The following is a 22,015-nucleotide window of genomic DNA, read 5'->3' on the forward strand; positions in this document are numbered from 1 at the left end:
AAAAAAAAAAAAAAAAAAAAAAAGAAAAGAAAAGCAAATAGCTATGGAACCTAGGAAAAGACCCAGATCTTATGAATTCTGGTCCATGTCTTTCCATAGCAACATGGTGGCTCCTTTCCATTCTCCGTTAATCATTATGGAAGAGTCTTTCCATCACAAGGCTCAAGTTTCTAGAGGTTTTGATTCCAGCAGAAAGTGATAAAGCCGTTGTTCTCTCTGTAGTGAATCAAACTCCTGCATATTGTTTTATTTAATTAAAGTACCCTCCCGCAGCAGCCACACCATGCATACCCTGCTAACTCCTTGCCCTCTCTCTGATGGAGGCTGACTACTGTACGTCCCAGTTTCTCAGCAGAGAGATTATCACCAAGGAGGTCTTTCATGACCTCTACTAGAATCAATTAGGAATCCACTTAAGCAAAATGGTGGCTTGGGGGAATCCATTTTGCCTTCTTATGCTACTTTACCCCAGAATTGAAGAGATAATTTTGTCCAATGCATATTCTTACATATATGAATGCAGAGTACATTTAAGAACAGTATTCCGTTACATAATTAACATAATAGCTTCATTCTCTTAGTTATCCTCCTTTAATATTTATGAAAAGGAAAGGAGAGGAGAGGAGAGGGGAGGGGAGAAGAGGGAAGGGAAGAGATGAGGAAAGAAAAGCTCCTGTGTAAACTGTAGTTTTTCAGGCTGTTTGTGTCTAACTGATCTTTCTCGTAGTCTGGTGTACTCCTGCATTGTATCATTGTGATAGGGCCTCTGTGCATTCCTCTGATTTCTTTATTTTTTCCTGAAAGCACAACATCAATAATTAGACGCAGTAATGCTTAGGCTAGCTGCAGTTACCTCGGACACCCTTCTGGCACCCGGAGCTAATGTAGCCCAATAGCCTGCAAATCGCACGATATACAAAACAGCTTAAAATTTCCATTTTTCTTTTCTGTTTGTGACAATGCAAGATGGATTTCAAAGATGCTGTTTTGAAGCAGAAGTAAATGATTGTGCTCCAAGATTTGATATTTGATTTTTGTGAAAATGAGCCTGACCTTTATAACTTGTAAGAGAACTCATTTTTCATAATGGAAACAAAATATTACAAATGGCCGTAATGAAAGGAATTGTCTAAGGGTCTGGGGTTTTAGAAATTTTCAAGTGTATTCCAGCAACTACAACTGCGCCTAGCAGCTACCAATAACAATTATCTAGATGAATAAACTAAACGAAACATAGATTAATAATTTTTCATGCACTCAAACATTCAATGAACATTAGGCATCCAATATATAAATGACACTGTCCTAAGTACTGGGTATACCTCACCATACAAAATATTCGAGTGAGAGGAATAAGGACAAAAACCAGAAAAAAATCTCTTGAGCTCCTTCCCTTCTGAGAATGAATAACCTTGCTTCCTATTATACATCTTTTATTTTTAAAACGTGTATTTCTTTTAAAATTTTACTCTGGGTTCTTGATACAAGAGACAGAGTGTGATGCTTTAGAAGGAATGGGTAGAGGAGTGAAAAAATAATTGGGATGTGTTTTGAACATGTACCGACTCCCCACAAGGAAAGTAAGCATGCCGTACTGCACATGCATAACAATACACTAAAATAAAAATCAGAAAACAATATAATTAATCAAGTATATTAAAATTTTACAAAAATAAAACCACAAGTAACATGGTATGTATATACCATTTAACATAGTGTCTCAGTGAGAGGAGCATGTTTGAGGGACTCTGAGGACAAATAGCCCCAGTCTACCCAGGAAAACAGAGTCCAAGGGAAAATTCTGCAGTTCAAAAGCTCTGAGTTCAAAGCATACCAAGAAGCCCACTGTGGCTGGCTAGCAGTGAGTGCAAGATCGAGTGAGAGAGATGGGAAGAAAGATAACCTGGTAGAGAATTAGTCATATTTAGGCATGAGTGCTGAAAGAAATAGAGAGATATTGTAGACAATGTTGGATAAGAAATTCTTTCTTTGAACTGTTCGTCAAGTGAAGCATTCATGGTCTCCTTAGATAGTTTGAAGAAGAAGTACACTTGATCCCCGCAGGCAACCTAGGAGACCACGCAGACATGCTTACTATTTTATATTTATAGAAGTGAACTATAGGTGAGACAGGATTTGTGTAAAATCATACCTAATACATTCGAGCATTTGAGTGCTATCATTTCGTTTGCTTGTTTTTCCTACCCAAATACAAGTTTTGGTTTTGCTTTATTTTTGCTAGTTTTTCAGATGTGGTCCGGAAGTTTCACCTATACCAGCCTCGAATGCAGGCAGTCAGTTGGTTTACCCACATCTCCTTCTAATAGGAGTTCCAGGTTTTAATGTTTCTATTGTTGCCAATAGTGCAAATTTTGTATGCTGATCGTAAAGACTCTTACAGAAACAGGAAAGTTCTGACCTCAATTATATCTGTTCTACCTTTTCTTTTGTGTTAAGAAAATTTTGTTTCATGTCTATATTCTCACTTATATCCAAAATAAGAGATCTTAAATCTTAATTCAGCATTGCTATAGTAAAGAAGGTAGTATGCCTAGTGGGAAAAGCTTAGCTTGGTGCTGCAGCTCAATTTTTAAATGCTTACCTATAGATCATGACTTTTGTATTTAATGTGGATGACTTGACCTCACCAAGGGTCAGATTCTCCACTTATAATAGAGCTGTGTTAGTAGGAGCTATCTCACTTAGAGTTCCTATAAAGATGAAATAAGTTAGTGTTCAGCAATCATATCCAAGTTTTTACAAGTGATTTTAATTATAATTAGGCATGGATCAATTAAATAGGTATTTCTTGGCACCTTCATCATTTGGGACTTGGACACAGATATGAATATATATTGTTTCCTTTCTCAGAAAAGACTAAAAAGGAAAATAAATATCATAAACCCATCTGATAATATCATAGCTGAAGTATAATAAAAAGCTACATAAAATGCATTAGGCTGCTGATGAGGACTGCCTTAGTCATTTTCCTCATTGATTAATCGAGTGAAATGCCTAACACCAGCAACTTAAAGGAAGAGATGTTTATTTTGGCTTACAGATCCAGAAGTTTCAGTCCATGGTCCATAGGCTGAAAAATCAGGAAAGAAATGATGGAATGGTCTGCTGAAGGGGAAAACTACTCATATCATGGAGGCCTGGAAGAAGAGAGGAGGGAGGAGCCAGGGAGGGAGAATCAGCCTTTCAAATCTCACCCTAGGAAACTGCCTCATAGGACCCAGCCCCACCTCCTAACAGCGCACTCAGTGCCTGAGCTAATGATCCAAATACCGCCCCGTCGCTTCTTCTCTGAGTATGTAAGGCATTAAATGGAGATCCCAGACCTAATATGCATGGCATGATATTTGATACCGTTTTTTAAATGCAAGTAAAAATTCAGAAAATGAGAGAAATAGAAAAATACTGGAGTTTATCATTTGTTGGTGGAAAAATTTATCTTTATTTTAAGGGAAGTCCAGCTAAGCCAGGAATGGCTGTTAGTGATTTTTTACACTTGGAGTTGAAGATTATTCAAGGCGAGAAAATGTGTTAGCAAAGAAACAAAGGTAGGGAAATAAAATCTGATGAGAATGCATCCATAGTTTAAGTTACCAAGGCAACTTGTTAAGAATGAGCTTTCAGGTGATATTCCAAGTACGTAACTCATTTGATCTGAGGTGACACCAAAGAACTAATGTTTTTAACAAACCATCCAATGATAGGTCCTACTGATCTGTGATATACCATTTACAAAATACTACTCTAGAGTTCAGAGGGCTTGAAGAGGTCTTTTTAAAAAAATTAAGTTGTGAAGTTACATAAGTTTTATTTGTGAGGCATTTTCTTTTCAGCTTTAACTGAAAGGTAGTATTTGAGTAATTAACCTTAAAAAGGACAGTGAAATGTTAAATAGGAGTAAAAATATATTGAGAAGCACCGCTTCCACTCCACTAGAATATAGAAATAACGGGGGAAAAGGACAATGACGCAGGGCTCACACCTTTCCTTCACAATGCAAGCTTCGCTCAAAATGGTAATGCTCCTCGGAGACATTGCCGTGCTTTTGTTTCTTTCCAAGATGTTCTGTGCCATGGAGTCGCATGTGTCATGAGGCAGTTGCTAGGGTAACTAGTTTAAGGGATGTCATCCAGTTACTGAGTAAATAGCCTTGTAAGGCAGATATTATAGCTGACACGTAAATTAAGGCTGCCCTGTCTCTGTCATTTTTTCTCTTCTGAATTCCTTTGCTTTCCATATTTAAAAGAGAGCTTTCCCCTCCCAAGTATCTTCCCCTTCTCAACTCGCAGAGCGTCATTTGAATTCACAGTCGACATTGCCCTGTCTCTTGAATATTCCACGCTGAGGCATTAATTTCTCCATGCTACCATGTGCTAACAAGAAGAGATGATTAAGTTGGTACATGTGAACTCAATAATACTGGTTTCTTTGTTCAAAATAATCTAGGTAATAAAACGTTTTCTCTGTTTTAGGGCTGATGTCTATGACTTCTACTTAAGAATTAGCATGTAAGTAAACTCCATGTGGTTGTTTAGAACGTCTTGTTTCTATGAGAAATAATGCGGTGCTTTTACAGAGCGACCATTGAGTCTTATGACTCAGTGCCCACAGTTGCCACTGCACCCTTAAATTTGAAAGCATTTGGGTTGTCTTTTATTTACCAAAATTGTGCCTCTCTTTGAGGTGCATTAGAGCCTTGCTTTCAATTTGTTGATATTTAACTTTAGTGAAGAGAGACTGAAAGATTCAATAAGGAAAAATAAGATCTAGGCAAACAGTTTTTTTCTGCATTCCTTATTATTTACTTCTCAATCAGATAAATCCATTTAGAAAACCGTGTGTATTGCCTTTTCCATATGAATATTTGTACAGTTATCATGGAAATTTCACATTTTTCTTTTTGCAAAAGTCACTACTAGAAGTAAGCATGTAAAGGTTAGTTTATTTCTTCAAGAACTATCAAATACACCAATCAAGATATTACATGCTTACCTTTCAAAAAGAAAAACACCTTAGGATATTTCTCCTTGATTCTAGTGCAGTGCATATATAAGTATATTTGGAATATCTATATATGGATTTCTTTTATTTCGTGAAAGCTGCATCTGCTTTCACAGATCCTTTTCCACATGGATATTGAGAAGTCCACGTCTCAGTGATATGCGAGTTCCGTAGATCATTTTCATTACTTATATATAAAGCTGATTAGCTAAAATTCTGTCTAGCTGTAAGAAAGAGTGATTCAGGAAGTAGTTAAACTAGTGGCCAGATCTTTCTTAGAGTTCTCAGAAGGTGTCATTTCTTGCTGGACTGACAGAAACCTGGATATTTTTCCTCTTTCTTGTGGCACTCTTAGTTCAGCGATTCCACGCTTGATGTTACTCCCTGTTCTTCAGTGTGGGCCTGCCTTGTATATCAGGAAGGTCAGAGAGAAGAAAGAGTTGAAGGAAGAGAGGAAATTGTTGCTTGCAAGCTGAGCAAGTCTCCATTATTTTAAAGCAATTCCCAAGAAGTTTCACCCAGATAATCCAATTTCTGTTCCATGGGCTGGAACATAATTCCTTGGCTGTTTTTTGCAGCCGGGCACATTGCCACAGAAATTTAGGTTCTACTAGGAAGGCACAGTGGGGAGAACAGCTGTAGGACAGACGCTAAAATCTCTACCCCATCACCCTTTATTACTGGACTCTTATTTTTTCTCCTGACTTTACTAGTTTAAAATTTGTCCTTTCTTTTTGTTTTCTTCAAAACTGTTTTTAAAGCAAATAATATCTAACTAATAATTGTCTTACTTTTCTTATGGCATAGGCAAAATACTTGGCATCCAAAGTTAAAGGAAGAAAGGCTTACTTAGCTTACAGTTTGTAGAGGTTTCAGTCCATTAATGGGCTTGTTACAAAGCAGGGCACCATGGCAGGGGCATCACAGAGGAGAAAAAGTTCATGGTGGGCAGAAGGTTGCAAAGCAAGCAATCAAGGAACAAACACTGCTCTTTTCTATCCCTTATTTCTTATTCAGGCTACTTGGGGCAGGTAGCACTCACACCCTTAATCCTAGTGCCCTTGATCCTAGCATTGCACCGTGAATCTATTCCAGCATCACACACTCTAGATATAGCCACCTCCGAAAAACCTTCACCTATGACTGTGTGAGGCTTTGGGGAGACATCTGGACACAAGCAATGATGATAATAGTAAACAAACCACTAATAGCTTAGGAACTGTGCTGAGTATCTTACTTGAATGTTCTCATTTTATCATTTCTGAAGGATAACAATGTGAAATCTGTCTTTGTCTTCATTTGACGAATGCATACATCGACACATAAGAGAGGTTACATGACTTGCTGAGGACATCCAGCTAATAAATGAAAAATCTGTTTCAAGCTCCTACTTGTTTACTGACAAGTTTGTCTGTTCACCAGTTTATGTACAGTTCATTCTATGCACAAATGAGCAGATCTATAGCCCCTTACATCACAAACTAAAGAAGGGATTCTTTTCTTTTTTCCATTTTGTTTTTTTTCCCTCTTGCTATGTTTGAGCAAGTTAAAAAAAAACTTTTTGACATTTTCTGTATGTTCTTCTTTCCTTCGCATTTCTATTTTCCTCTACTTTCTTTCTGGGGTGGGGCAAGTTACTCATTTACTTAAATATTTTAAAATTAATTTTATTGGCACATTTTAGGTATACAATATAATGACATTCATCATTGGACATTTGCACCTTCACATAATCCATCTTGGTTCTTATTTCTTCCGCATTCCCCTGCCCTCCCTTCAACCCCTCCACTCCTCCCAATCTACAGAGACATTGTTTCCATTTTTTATGTTTCTCATATTCATTCCATTCCCCTCTTCCTTTTCCCCCACCCCTCCCATTTCCCTTTCCCCATTGCACATTTTCCTTCCATTTCACATTATCTATTATACTTTTCAGTCCTTCTTTACACTTTCAGTTTCTCACACGAGAAAAACTATTTTGTATTTACACAAGTGTGTCCTATTTATTCCACTTGAGTATCACCTCAATGTGCATCCATCTAGCTATGAGACGTCTCTAGTTTCTCATTTTTATGGCTAGTAGTACTCCATTTTATTTAAAAAAAAAACATATTTTCTTTATCCGGTATCCCGTTGATTGGCAATTGGGTTATCTCCAAGTTTTAGCTATCACGAATTGTGCTGCTGTGAACATGGGTATACGTTTATCACTGTGGTATGATTCTTTTAATTCTTAATGGAAGATACTTAGAAGGGGAATAGCTGGGTCAAATGAGACTTCCAACCCTAGTTTTTTGAGGAATCTCTATCTGATGTCCACAGGGGTTGCCCCAGTCTCCACCCCACCAGTAGTGGAGCAGTGTTCCTCTTTCCCCACATTCCCTCCGGCATTTGTTATTGGTTGATTTCATGGTAGCAGCCATTGTTTCTGGGGTGAGGTATAATCTCAGTGTTGTCTTCATTTGCATCTCTCAAATGAGCAGTGATGTTGAACATTTTCCCATATGTTTATTTACTATTTCTACTTCTTTGTCTAAGAAATATCTGTTCATTTCAGATGCCAATTTTTGGATTGGCTCTTAAAATTTGGGGGTCTTATTTTTTTAAGTTCTTTATATTTTCTATATAATAGACCTTCATCTGTGGAGGTGCTGGTGAAAATTTTTCCCACAATGTGGGCTGTCTCTTCACACTGTTGGTCATTTCTCTTGCTGGGCATAAGCTTTTTAATAAGATGAAACCCCACTCATTGATTGTTTGTGCTAGTTCACCAGAAACTGAGGTTCTGTGCATAAAAGATTTTCCTATACCAATGTCTTCAAGAGTTCTTCCTTACCACTCTTCCAGCGGTTTAGTGTTTCTATTTTAAATAGTCAGATAATTAATCCATTCCAATTTTAGTTTAGTGCATGGTGAGAGATATAGGTCTAGCTTTTAATCTTTGGCAAGTTGAAACCCCATTTTTCCAGCACCATTTATTAAAGAGACTATTTTTCCTCTACTTTCATTTCACACAAAATTGTCCAGCCAGAATATCTTGGATAAGTGGCCTGAGCTGGAGGTATCAGCTATCTTTTAACAAAACAGTACCAGTGGTTACAAAGTCATGTTTGTAATTGCTGTTCAACATCTAATGTCCCACCATAGAAGAAGCTCTTTGAGGCAGAGATTTTGCTTGTGTTTGTGCTGAATTGAGTTCCATTTGTAGATACATAACTTTTCCATCTCTTCTTTCCTCTAACAAATTGTTACAGAACATCTCTGAGGTTTTGTAGTTGTGAAAAAGGACCCTGTGCTCATGAATATGTGTGTGACTGGGATGTGGGCTAAAAAAAAAAGGGGGGAGGTTATGTGTAAGAATTCTATTGTGCATAATAGATAAGAAGAAATATAAAGAATGGTAGAAGTGCTCAAATGGAGAATTTAAAGATGTGGCCAGATGTATTAAGGTAGAGGTAGCTTTTGATAAGAAATCACAAGGCTATGAAATAGTGCATTGCGTCAACAGCAGAGAGGAATATTTTAAAGAATAAGCTGACAGTGTAGTGCAGCATTACAGTCATTGCTTAGCATCCATGAGGTCCAAGCATGAAGTCTTTGTTCAACCCTCAGAATGGAAGAAAAAAAAAAGCAGTCAGGGCCAGTCAGTGTTAAGGTTACTATGAGTGCAGTGGTGTACAAGAACTAGCAAAGAGAAAGAATGTGGTCAATGTGATCGAGGATTTATTGATATCAAAAGGTATCAATGTTGAAATGTGGAGGATATGAAAAAATTCAGTAATGAGTCTGTTATTTATTTTCCACAGTCTCTAAATCTCTTCTTAAAAGTGATGCAAATGATGTACAAGCTAAGAATCAGACAGAAAGAATCTGGTGCCTCTAATCTACCTTTCAGTTCCATGGCCTCAATGGAAGTGTCATTTTGGCAATGGAAGGCGATATCTCCTATAGATTTGCTATGGTAGGGAAGAATATATGCTCTAGGTATTTTACATGGAATGATCGTCTTAATAAATATTTTTAACAAGCCTTCAGATGAATAATTTCTTCTCTCTCGTACATTAGTTCAGGGAGATTACAATTTAAAGTCACAAGAAAGTAAAAGTAGAAGTATCTGGATTGGAAAATAATTCAGTAGAGCCATCACTATATTCATTTATTAATTCATTCAGCAAATGTATATTGAACATGTACTGTGTAGGCTACGAGATGCACAGTGTATAGAAACAACATGGTGCCCATCTTTACAGAGAATAAATTTAGGAAAAGCATTAATCACAAGTAGAGAAGTAGGTATTGTCAGACAGTCATTTTCTACTAAATGGAAAGAAAGTGAGGGCATAGAGAAAGATGAGAGTGCTTTTCAAAAAGCAGAGTAGCCAGAATTTTTTAAAGTGACCTTTAAACAAAGTGTTGGGTAAATTTAAAGGTAAGCTATGTGAAATCAAGATAATACCGGTTGTGCAGAGAGAACAGCAGTCACATGGGTGTCCAGACACAGGCACAGCAGCCAGAGCATTGCTTGGGAAGTATCCGGTTGTGTAAATCAAATACACAGATTTTTTTTGACACATTTCTTATTTAACCAAAATCTCCCCAGGGAATAAAACACCTGGGAATTCCTAATTTATAAGAAGAACATCAGTTCTGTAATAGGCTGCTGTAAATGTAACCTCACATCATTATGAGGACATCAAGGGTTCTTTCAAAACTTTTATTAAGTTTTGTTATTTCTTTTTTTGTATTCTCTATAAAGGCACTCTTTCACACATGGATTAAATACCTACTGTCATTCAGAGGTTGATTGTTGATACATCTATTAATTTCCATATCCAAATAGTACTCGAGCATGCATTCAGCTTTCAAGGAGATTGTATTGACAAAGTATAAGACACTACCTGAATATTGAAGAGCTTGACTGGGAGGCAGAATAGGAGCACATATAAACTATCATATGAAACAGATTAGGTAAACCATCCACACAAAAAGTAGAATCAGTATAGACTCAGCAACTTCCAAGTTTTGCTGGAAAAGAGATTTAGGCTTTTGGATGTATGATTTACTTTCCCACTTTTTTTCCTTCAATCTTCTAATACATTTTGTAATCAATTTTCTAGATACATTGTTGTTGCATGGATGAGTAAGTATCTTTTAATAAGTGAATGTTAAGTGGTTAGGGGAGCCAGACTATGACAAATTCAGTGTGATGAATTTCACATTTATGACCTCTTAATTTTGCTTGATTATTAAATCATCATCTAGAATTATTTACATTATTATGCCCAAGATGGGAAAGTTTTTAAAAGAACATAGGAATATTATGGCATTTAGGTAAATTGGGTTATGTTTGAAATGACCCGAATAAAATATGCAAATGGAAATAACTGAAATTAGTGAAAAAGGAGGGTAAATCAATTTTAGAACTCAGCTAATAGAATTTCTAGTTGATGCAGTTTTTATTTTATTCTACATTATCCCCATCTCCAATATAAATTTTTTGTTTTCTCATTTTTGCATATGCACCAATTTGGATTCACTTGATGGCTTTTTAGTGAAATTAAACTTCCCTGACTTGGGTTATAAGAAAGGCTCAGTGAGCACTCAGGAGTTGTTCTTAGACTTCCCTAACACTAGAGCCTTTGGAACTTTTTATTCACTTGCCAGAAGAGCCTTTTCATTTGATTTCTTTCTGGATCCACATCCCCTAAATATTCAGAACATCAAGATCCTCCTGAAGGTATCTGCAAGATCTCTCATGTCTGACCCTTCCACACGATTCACCAATAATGATTGAGGCTGCATCTCTGGCATTGGATGGCTGACATTCTAAATCAGCCCTACCCAGGTACTGTTGTGGAAGGAATTGGTAATTGACACAGCAGAGAGATGCAGAATGGAAGTAAAATAACAAAAAGTTTATTCTGTTGACAAAAGGCCAGTCACATCCAAAAGCAGTGCTAGAGATTGACCTCCTACTGCCTTGCAGTGCCCTCTTTTTATAGGGTTTTACAGCCTTGATCTCATTCTGGTGGTTACATTTCATTTTCTCAGTTCACATTATGGATATGCAAATCATGGTCACAAGACAGTTAACTTTCAACCCAGATGTAGCAATTCTTTGTAGTTAGGGGAGTTTACCTTTAAGATTCCCCTAGCTATCTATCCTAGCTTATAGGAAGTGGGTATTTAGGGTCAGGAAAGCAAATGTTAACTATGGTTCTCTTCATCTTGACACTTTTACAATCAAGTGGTTTACACAACTTTGGAACGCAGGGTCTGGATGTCCCCTGTTATCTCAGGATGAGACCAGATACCTCATTCAGTGGTTAGTGCCTCTGGTGTCTATTGATTCTGAACTCAACAAAGCAAACTGCTAGAGACAGCAGAAGCCATTTTACATTGTGACATTTTATAGGTTTTGCTATTTATAAGAGTTTTCTCTATCGCTATGAATTGTGTAAACTTGGTCAAATTATTCACCACAGAACTTCAATTTTCTCATGTAGAAAATTCAACCACTCCTAGTCTGTCTCTTGGTGTTGTTGAGGAAATAACTGTCAGTAGCCCTCATTTTCTTGAGCTTTGTCTGCATAGCCACATGCAGCATATTCCATCCAATTCAATTATGATTCTAACAATCAATCTTTGTGGTCTTCTCACCTTTGTGTAAGACATTCTAGAAATTGTACCCTACATCTTACATGGATATTCATGTTCTAACTGTTTCCCATTTATTTCACTTCAAATCCTCTTAAAATGGATTCAGATATTCACTCTAGGATGGAAAGTTTTTAATGTTGGTCAAAGAATATAGAGTTTCAGGAAGGTATGGTAGCACATGCCTGTAATTCAAACACTCTAGAGGATTATGACGGGAGCATTCTGAGTTTGAGACCAGCCTGTATTATGTAACAGTTTTAAGGTTAATCTGGAACAAGGCAAGACTCTGTCTCATTTCATACTAATCTAGCCAATAAATAATTCAGGAATACAGGTAGTGGCCTTTTGTAACTCAATGGGACTTTGTAACATAAACAAGTAATTGCATTACCTGTAACAAAACTTAGTTATAAAGCTATAAGTAAAAGAAAGTATCGTACTATAGAAAGGTACAAATTTTTAGAAAAAGAGCACAGACATGAAAGATTCAGTGGCTCACAATTTGGCTGGATGGAAAAAATGATTCCAACTTTCAAAATGAATGAATACATCAAGGGATGACTAAAAGCTATACTCACCTGGTTATATTTTGGGGAACATCAGAATACTCTGTCAAAAAATATTTGGAAAAAATCAAAGATGAAATAGCTTAACTCTCACAGAATTATTGCCAGTGCTATCACACTTCCATGATTGCACCAGAAGCCCAATAAAACCTTTCTTTAAGGAGTGGATGAAACAACCCTAATTTCTGTAGGAAGGCAATTGCTAAATCAGGGGAGAATACCCATAAATAAACAGTGAACATTTTCTAAGTCACATAGTAGGGTGTAATTATTACTAGAGAGTAAGAAAATATTAGAGAATGAAATCAATAAGAGAAAATTGAATACCATGTCTCCAGAAAATAAAGAAAATATATAGTGAAGAAATATTTTTATGAAAGTATTTGCAGATTTAAGAAAGCTCAGTTTGTAAAAGATAGCACTAGACAGATAGATAATACTGATGACAAAAAGATAGATAGGGAGATGATAGGTAGGAAGATTATATATGTTGCTAATCCACTGATGGTTAAGACAAGCTATTGTAAAGACAAAAACAAACATTAATAAAGTACATGTGAGGAGGAAATTGAGGGTGGATACACTCAAAATTCCTATTTTTTGAGAGGAAATTAGGCACATTAATTATCTATGAACTTAATTATATTAAAAATCCATGAATGAAAGCCAGTAGAAAAAAAATGAATATATCATATCCAGACTACTATAAGTTAAAGGAAGAAGAAATACAGAAGATTTTATCAGTCAAACAGTAGGATGAAAATTCAAACTCAAAGAATGAAGACCTTCTAGAGGATAATAGCTTTCTCTGGGAAAAGAAAATGGTAAAATTGGGAAATAGTACAAAGTTTGCTTCAGGTTTTCCAAATGTATCAGTTTTGAGGAAAATCTAAGATCAATAAAGTAAAATGTAAACCCTTTAAATCTTTGGGTAGGTGAATTGTGTTGGTTATATCATTGGTGTACTTTGAAATGTAATTATCATATTAACAAGTTAAAAATATACATTGCTGTCTGACAAAACTGAATTCTCATATGTTTTGCATACTGTGTGATCTAGGTAGTAGTATTTGATTTCACTAGATTCTACCTGTTTAATTTTTAGATGTGTGCAATACGACAATAATCTCTAGCTTCCAGCATCACTTTGGCAATGTAAGGTGTGTGATATGATACTTGAAGTGAATAAGTATCTAATATGAGGCATCTACGAGAAATAAATAAATAGCAGAGTACAGCCAAAGAAGAAAACAGTTTAATGAAAGGGAAAACAGTTGTTTAACAAATTATTGATGCTTGCCATTGGATTTAAGCATTAGTAAACCAATGATGAATTTTATTTAAGTGTATGGATAGAGAGGTGAGCATGGGAGATGGTAAAGATGATCTGATAATGAGAAAGATTAGAAAATGCTTACACTGTATTTCTTGAAATAGCAAGACAAGGAAAAATCATGCAATTATTTATAGAAGCAAAAGAGAAAACAGAGGAGTTATAAAAAAGAAGGCTTCAAATGTGAACTATTTTAAGTACTTTGCTATAAAAAAATAGAAAAGTGGCTGAGTGTGTGTGTGTGTGTGTGTGTGTGTGTGTGTGTGTGTGTTAATAAGTATTTCAGAGTGTTAGACTAAAAGGACAGGCCATTTGACCAGAACAGATGTGACTATGATTTTAATGATACAACTTGGATCAAGATCCTTGAAAAGAAAAGACAGATTATAATCAAGAATATAGATGAAAATATTGGTCTTGATCAAGAGAAAATCACTTGCTCTGAGTTTAGAAGAAGAAAATTCTCAGTCCCCCTGACTATGATAAGTGTCTGCCTATGAAGCCAGGGCATTGAGGTAGTTTGTATTTCTCCATTGGAAAATTTTCTGTAAAAAGGTGTGTGACAATGGTATCCTCTGAGAAAGTGTACTTTCTGTACTTACTTGGCATTATTTGTCCACTTTTTTTTTTCTTTCAAGAATAAGGACTTGAGCATTGGAATGCTCCCTGAGGGATGTTTCTTCTGATGGAAAATTGAACTCAGGCCCAACTCTCTTTTCCTAAAGAAGCACAATGGTGTGTAGGCAATCACTGCTTGGGCTTGAAATCACCACATTTATTTCAGAAAGTCATAGAATGTCCAGAGAGGAAGTGATGTCTGAGAGTTACTGGCAAAAGCTTTTGGGAAATAAACAGGATCCAAGGCTCCAAATTCTATGTCCTCTAAAATTCAGCTTTCTAGAAATAGGTTCAAACCAGCTGTAGTCACTGCTGAATGTCGTGACATAAAATGGCTGTGATGACATAAAATCTTCTAAGCACTGCTAGGAGTAAAGGTAGTCATGGCTGGTAGTAAAACTGCTCTGTGCCCGTTCAAAGGGAGTTTCTTTTTATTTTTTATATTTTGGTACTAGGGATCAAACTCAGGTCCTTGTGCTTGAGAGGAAGGCAGCAGAACCACTAAGCTAAATCCATGGCCCAAGAGTTTCATTTTAAGTGGCACCTGGAAAACAGTGCCCTCTGTAGGTGGATAGCCTGGGCTGGTTTGACTTTCACATGTGTTTATGAAGTGTCCTGTTCTTGGTAATACTCAGGCTCTGCTATAAATAGTGGTATCCAGCTGGCTGGTGTATAGGAGCATAAGTTATATAGTGGTTCTGAATTTGTTGCAGATCAACTATTGATTTTCTAAACTAGTTCCTATATTTAAGATAATTTTAAAAAAGAATATGTGTTTGTAATGTGAAGACTCCATCTTCTATTGCCTCTCAAGGTTTTTGTTCATTTTTGTTGAAACTACCCTTTATATCACATTTACTATACACACAATGTTCTAATTACTTTCTAATGTGTAATAGAAAATAGTACAATTTCTGAACTTTCCAGAACTTTGCTTGAGTTAATTATCACATAATCCAATGGGATAGACATTACGATCATGGAAAAAGATGAGTAGACTAACATTTCGAGACAACATAATCTTTCCAAGATCAGTTAGAGTCAAATTCATATCCACCATTGCGGCTAAGTATGATACTGAATCAAATGTCTCTTAGAAGTTTTGAAACTATTCAAAAATTAAAAAAAAAACTTTTGATTTCTTTAGGCCTCCAAGTATCAATTTTATTATCAGTGAAGTTATATTGATAAATTGTGCATTAGACAAAATGGATCCTATATTAGGCCATTATCATTACTGTAAAACTAGTCCTTCGGTTGAAAAATCACAGTTTTACTTCCAACTATTTCCATGGAGAAATGAAGCCTGCCTCAGTTTCCAAGACTGAGTGGGACAGGTGCATGGGTCCCATAAAATAGTCACTTTCTCTTCTTGTGCCAGGGAAATGTCAAAACATACAGAGATTGATTCCTACTTATTACTTCCTCAAAATCCAGTGGTGTATCAGAAGACAAAATAGATAATTACATCCAAAGCTGGTACATACATTTTTCAGTAAAGGACAGTCTTCCAGTTTTATTAGTTTATACATTGAAGTCTTTCATCTTCCTTACATATTATGAGTTTTAGTCATAAATGTCTTGATTAGTTCAGGAAAAACACCACTAGGAATCATGAAAAAGTACTGTAGGAGGGATTCTCTGTGGTAGATGCACAGAATAATTTCTCACTGTACTTCAGGGCAGGACTCAGAGATCTAGCAAGGCAAGCATTGGACTCGAAGGGGCTGTTATACACTAATTAAGAAAGCAACAGCTCTTCAGGCTTGATTGGGAGGTGGAATCTGTAAACTGTGTGTATGGAATAATCTTGGATTAAAGTCTTATTCTAGACACCCATAGTGGAAAGAACACAAGTTATACATGACTTAACTAGACACCTCAGTTTTTAGCAGAAATGATTGCCTTGAACACTTTGCTACAGATTTCATCTCTGAAATCTTCCAGGGCCCAGCCCCTTTTAGAGACCAGCATACAGGGAATAATTTTGGACAAGCCAATTCTGACTTCTTAGTGCTGGCTTGGTTGCCTTCTTATCCCTTCATTGTGACTAGAAGAGTGCCTTGCAATATGTGATTGTTGAATAAAAGAAAGTGCATGGGTGGATGGATGAATAATTGGTATAGAAGGTGAGGCTATGCTGTTTGTCTCTCATGCTCTCTCATTTTGTTTCTCTTCTAGAAGGTGTAAACAGGTGTGTAGTTACTAATTAGGAGTCTGCTTCTCACTGGAATCTAACTCTCTTCTATATAAGTTCTCTGTTCTCATACATAATTCAGATTCTTTCATTGGTTTACTAAGCCTCAGTATGTACACAGTGAGTTACAAAGTATAGAATAATGGCTATCTTATGTCTTTTGTGAAAGCCCTCACGTTTATATTTTAACTTGCTCTAAGGAATAATAAATTCCACATGTATATATTATATATAATATATATGTATGTATTGGAATTAAATCCTAAATTTTAAAAGCAGCTAATTTTCTAATGTTTGTGATGCCTGGGTGCTATGATAAATGCTTGATGTAGTTTCTCTCATTTAATCCTCACAGAACCCGAATGAAGTGTTTACTGTCATTATACATATTTGATGAAGAGGCTACTGAGGCTCACAGAGAATTAATAATGTGTCCACGGTCATCTAATGTCAAGTAATCAACAGTGAATACTCTGGGTGCACACACGACAGCCTGGACCGATGTTTTTCGTGGTTGTTGTCTAAAACAACTAAAGAGAAAACCGACAGAAAGAGAGGAGTAGCAGGTGAGTAGTTTTCTCCATGTCAATTGCACAAGGGACTGGAAACCCCAAAACCAGACTAGAAGGGACCCCAGTGTGGAGCTGTAGGACTTGTATGTCGGAAAGTGAAGTGTTGGCCTTTTTCTGAGACTACTGGGAGCTGATATTCAAACTTGGTGCTTTCATTTCTGTGGTCTTAGGAGAATCGTAGTTTCCAGCTTTGATCTTTTTCACTCTTTCAGCATTTATAACCACCCCATCCCTCAGTGGGATAAAAGTCTAGGACTCAAGTCTTGCATTTACAGCAGTATGACTTGGGCTCTCTCTGTATTCAGCTTTTTTTCTTCTGTTTCACCCACATTCTCTCAGGATTGTTTGACAATAAGCCATTATTTATTAGTTAGTTTTATGCCCTTTTAAGGATTAATTTATCTTCTTCCTTTGTTTTCTTTACTGACAGAATAAAAGTAAAAATAGCACTGTTCTCGTAAGGTTATTATTGAAGTCAAAATGAGTTTAGACGTAGAAAGCTGGGTAGAACAGTAAGCTACTGGCACAAAGTAACCACTCATTTAACATTTTTATTACTGTTATATCAATCTCCTGATGCACAAAACACTACCTTACACAGGCAGTCAATGCAAGTAAGAAAGGATGTAAACCCTGATTTGAGCTTTAGTGTTTAATAATTCTAAAGAGAACATGTAAAATTCTCTAGTTGTTTCTGAATGAAAATCCAGTGTGGATCAATCAAAAACACCTATTCAGGGCCCTGATGAAATGCTTTCTGTTCTTTTGTAACTGTTTTCCTGGAATCCCTGCACTCTCCACTCTTAGGCACACGTATCATGAGAAAGTCCTGGCTTATTTTGTGATAAAACTGAGAAGAACCCGTTCCTGGCATGGGCCATGCAGACACCAACATCCCCCAGCTGCACCTGGGACACCTCAGCTGGCTCATTCCCTGCACAGTCACCCTATTCAGCAGTTTGTGAGAGCTAGAATAACCTGGTGTTTTCTGCATCAGAAGATCTAGCCTAGTATCATAGGCATAGTTCAACCATGGTGTGTGATGTCTCAGCTAGAGCAGAAAGCACCAAGGCAAATAACTAGGATTTCCTTTAGGCAATGGAAAATGTAGCAGCTCTAAATACAGCTTATGTAGAACATAAACACCCCAGTGAAGTTCAAGAAGGTGGCAAGATCTCTTGAGTATTACGGAAAGGCAAGTCTTCAGAGTCTAGCTTCTGTAAACTTGCTCTGCTGCTCTTTCTCTTTTCCTGGCCCTATTCCAGTTGACTTCCTTGCCGATGACCCACACTCTGGCTTTCTTTAGATAATCTGAAAATGCTGACTGTGCAGAAGCCAAGGGTTCTTCCTCTTCCCTGAACAGGGTCTTCCTCTTCCCTGAATTGCATGTAGCAGCTCTCCTTTCTCATTCTCACAGGAATGTTTGTTACATTCTTGCAGGAATGTTTGTAATCATGCTGGAAGTACTTGTGTCTGCCTGTGATGTATAGAGAGGGATAATGAACAACGCTACTCGTTTACTACATTTTAATAGGCTTTGATTTAAAAGTTAACCCAAGAGGAAAACGAAAATTAAACTCATGATAAACAAAATAGACACTGAGTAGTTAAAATGCTTTCTGGTCCTAACCATATGGTGAATACAACATAGACTGGTATCATTGTAGTCCAAAAATTGTACATCCAGTGCCTTTCTAAGTAAAAATAATAGTATCCTTATAAGGCAAAATAATAAAGAAAGAATTTACAGAATTTTCTGAGGAAAATATTATGAGATATATTTGATGAAATCTGCTAATTTCCTATGGAAATTCATGAATCTCACACTGGAAACTGTGCATGAACTTGGGCTATGGCCTTACCACATGAGCTATGTTGCAGTTATGGCTTCCCCTCTGACCACATAGCAGAACCAAGCTAAAAGAAGCTGGAATCCTGGAATTGACCTCTTTCCTCTGTAACTCTGACAGTTTCTGCTAGTATGCTGCAGATTGTATCATGTTTGTTGCCATTCTTAAATGAAACAGATTGAGTACTCTGATTAAGAGTTGGTCTCTCATTTTATTCACTGGGTCAGATGTTTACTGAAAACTTCATGTTACTTTGTGTTAAAGAGGGGTGAGGTATTAAAAGTGATGAAAACTGGTGACATTGAGCACATTGTATCCTAGAAGAGGAAGAGGAACAAACAACTAGGTGTAATGCTATGTGTTTTAAATACACATTTATTATGGGCTCACAGAAGAAATGAGCCTGATTTGACTGCGAATTTGACCAGAGTGACAACATCACCAAAAAGTAATGTTTTACTTAACTTCATGGGTTAAGTAAAACTCACCAAGAAGGTTGTATGTTGGAATGCTTGTTTTCCCAAGGAGTAATTTGGTACTACAAAAATTTTCATACCTGTACACTTATCCCTTCCATGCATCCAGCACAATTAATTTAATCACTCAGTTTTAGTCAAAGCGCTGGTCCCTGTTTTTGGTGATGATAACCAAAATTATTAAAAAATTGTATAGCTAAATTATAGCATATGTCCTTGATTCTATTCTTAGGATACAACTCTAGATGTACGATTACTGGTTCAAAGAACCATCGGACTTTTAAAGGTTAAATACATGTTATCAAACTAGCATTATGGAAAAGAATAGCTCTGTGCTCCTATATACTTGAGTACGAAATATAAAACATTCCTTTTGTTTGTGGCTTGACTCTGCAGGCAACTACCTGTCATTCTCAGTTTCTTCCTTTTATATATGAACATATGAATACTTGGTAAAGTTTTGCCTTAACGATTACAGTAGTGGTTAACAAATTCCTGAATCTCCCTAGTATTGTTGATAGTAGGTACGGAACAACTGCTAACCCCAGCAAGAAAATCTAAGTTTTCTGAATGTGTCTAGTGTCATAAATTAATTTCCAACAGGAAATGTGCTCTGCCTGAGGAATTGGGTAGTGGCGTTACATTCCATTTGTCATATGACTCATATTTCAACCATTTTAACTCAGTGCTCATAGAATAATGTGAAAATTGCTGCAGTGTATACAGAGATTGTGCCTGTAGAAAGTATAAAAAAATAGCATGAAAAATTTGAACATTGAGTGAAATTCTCATTTTGCTACTTATTAGCAATGTTCTTTGACCTCTCTGAGCCTCTCTCCAACCTTCTCCACTTTGAAGAATGAGATAAGTAATATAAGTTAAAACTATAGCAGTCTTCTTCTGCTATAACCAATTATGATTATTGGTTTTTTAATCCAGTGTGCATCTTTTCATTTATTATGAAAGAAGCGATAGTGTGCAAAGTGCACACTGCTTTTATACTTGTCAGTATATTTTGTTTTCCATATCATATTGATGTAGGACACTGACTAGGAGGACTTGGATTTAATTTTGAGCTCTTGTCAGCACTCCATAATTAACATTGCCCAGAAGAGAAATGCTATTTTGCTTCTTGCATCAGCAACACGACTGTCAGCAAATAAGGAAAGCAGCATTTTGCCACTATTGGCTGTGAGTGTAAGAAGCAGAAAAGAACAGCTGGATTTTCACACACTGAGCTCTGTGAAGTGCTGGATTTAGTGAAATCTATATCGAGCTTCTACCTACCTCTTTTGGCTTTAAGAATGTATTTAAAGAGGAAAATGCCACTGTTATTACAACATCTACTTTTAAACTCTCAATTTGTGAAATTTATTTATCTAGAAAGTTGTTTATCTCAATGTCATTTTACCTCCTTGACATAAAAATGTAAAGTGAATGTTGCTTGCTAAGTAGCTTCTTTACTTACCTTCCTTCACTACTCTTAATCTCTGTGTCCTGTATTCCCTGCAACATTTGAAACTTTTCTGGTCTCCAGTTTGTCCTAAAAGTACAAAGGCAATGGGAAAGTTAATCTTTTTAAATGAAAAATTGCAAAGCCTAAATCTTGCAATGAAAAGTCGAAACTATAGCTTGATTATCTTTAGAGAAGGTTAAAAAAATACTGTGGGCTCCATATTTACAGGATGCAAAATTAGGTAGTTTAAGGTCATTTTTGGTTTTAGATTCTAAGTTCATATGAGGGATGATTTTGAAATCATAGGGTCACTTTTGAAAGCAATTTTGCAGCAACTCAAAGGATGATAATTGTGATATCATGATGCAGAAATTCTATAGATATAGGCCCCAGTATTTGGAAACATAGATCTACACAAAGTCTTGTAAGAAAGCAGTATTACTCACAACAAGGCCAAAGTGAAAGCAAGTCAAGAGTCTCTGAACTGAAGACTAATTTAATGCAAAGTTGCAATGTGGTATATCCTGAAAATTAAATAGGGATGAGTTACCGATACATGTAGCATCTTAAATCGTGCTCAGGAAAGGAAGCCAGGATGGCTATTACATGACTCTGTTTGTATAAAGTGTCAAAAAACAGGCGAATCCACTAAAGGGAAAACATCAATGCGTGGGTGTGGCTGAAGAAACTGAGGGAGACTTGCCAGGGAGTAGGAATTCATTTTTGAAGTGATAAACTCTTCCAACTTAGTTACTGTTGATCATTATACTACCCTAGAGAATATTAGCAACTGCTGAAAGATAACACTTTGAAAGGGTAACATTGTATCACCATAAAACTCATCCAAGAAGTAATACAGGTATATATATATGTACAAATAAAATATGGAAAATGGAACAAGAAATATGTTATGACTAAAAATTGCATCATCATAAATTTTAGCATTACACTCTTCTAAGCCTACATTTCTACTTGTGCCTATCAATTTTCCAAAATATTAGATTTCAATGGATATATTTTCATTATATCTATGCCTCAGTTACTCCCCTCATTCCTCTTTCTCACTCCCTGATTCCCTTCCTCTTGTCTGATATTGGTCTATTTTTTACCTTTATGTCATCTTTTTTAGAGTAGGGAAAACATAATACTTTTCTTTCTGATTCTGGTTTATTTCTCTTAACCTGATGGTCTTCAGTTCCATCTGTGTTGCTTCAAATGACAGAATTTCATTATTCCTTGTGGCTGAAATATATATCTAATATATATTA

At 36.3% G+C, this 22,015-nt stretch overlaps 1 protein-coding gene across 4 annotated transcripts in view; it reads left to right on the top strand.

Annotated features, from left to right (window-relative positions):
* Lrrc4c (leucine rich repeat containing 4C) overlaps positions 1–22,015 on the top strand; it is a 1,134,576-nt gene that overhangs the window by 199,594 nt on the left and 912,967 nt on the right. For all 4 annotated transcript variants that reach the window (XR_004514471.1, XR_777996.3, XM_010612538.2 and 1 more), the window contains exon 2: positions 16,749–16,959. The gene's annotated coding sequence lies outside the window, so the exon portion shown is untranslated. The remainder of the gene's footprint in view (positions 1–16,748; positions 16,960–22,015) is intronic.

Source organism: Fukomys damarensis, unplaced genomic scaffold (assembly GCF_012274545.1).
Source record: "Fukomys damarensis isolate Sample0158 unplaced genomic scaffold, DMR_v1.0_HiC HiC_scaffold_27, whole genome shotgun sequence".
In the NCBI taxonomy this organism is placed as follows: domain Eukaryota; kingdom Metazoa; phylum Chordata; class Mammalia; order Rodentia; family Bathyergidae; genus Fukomys; species Fukomys damarensis.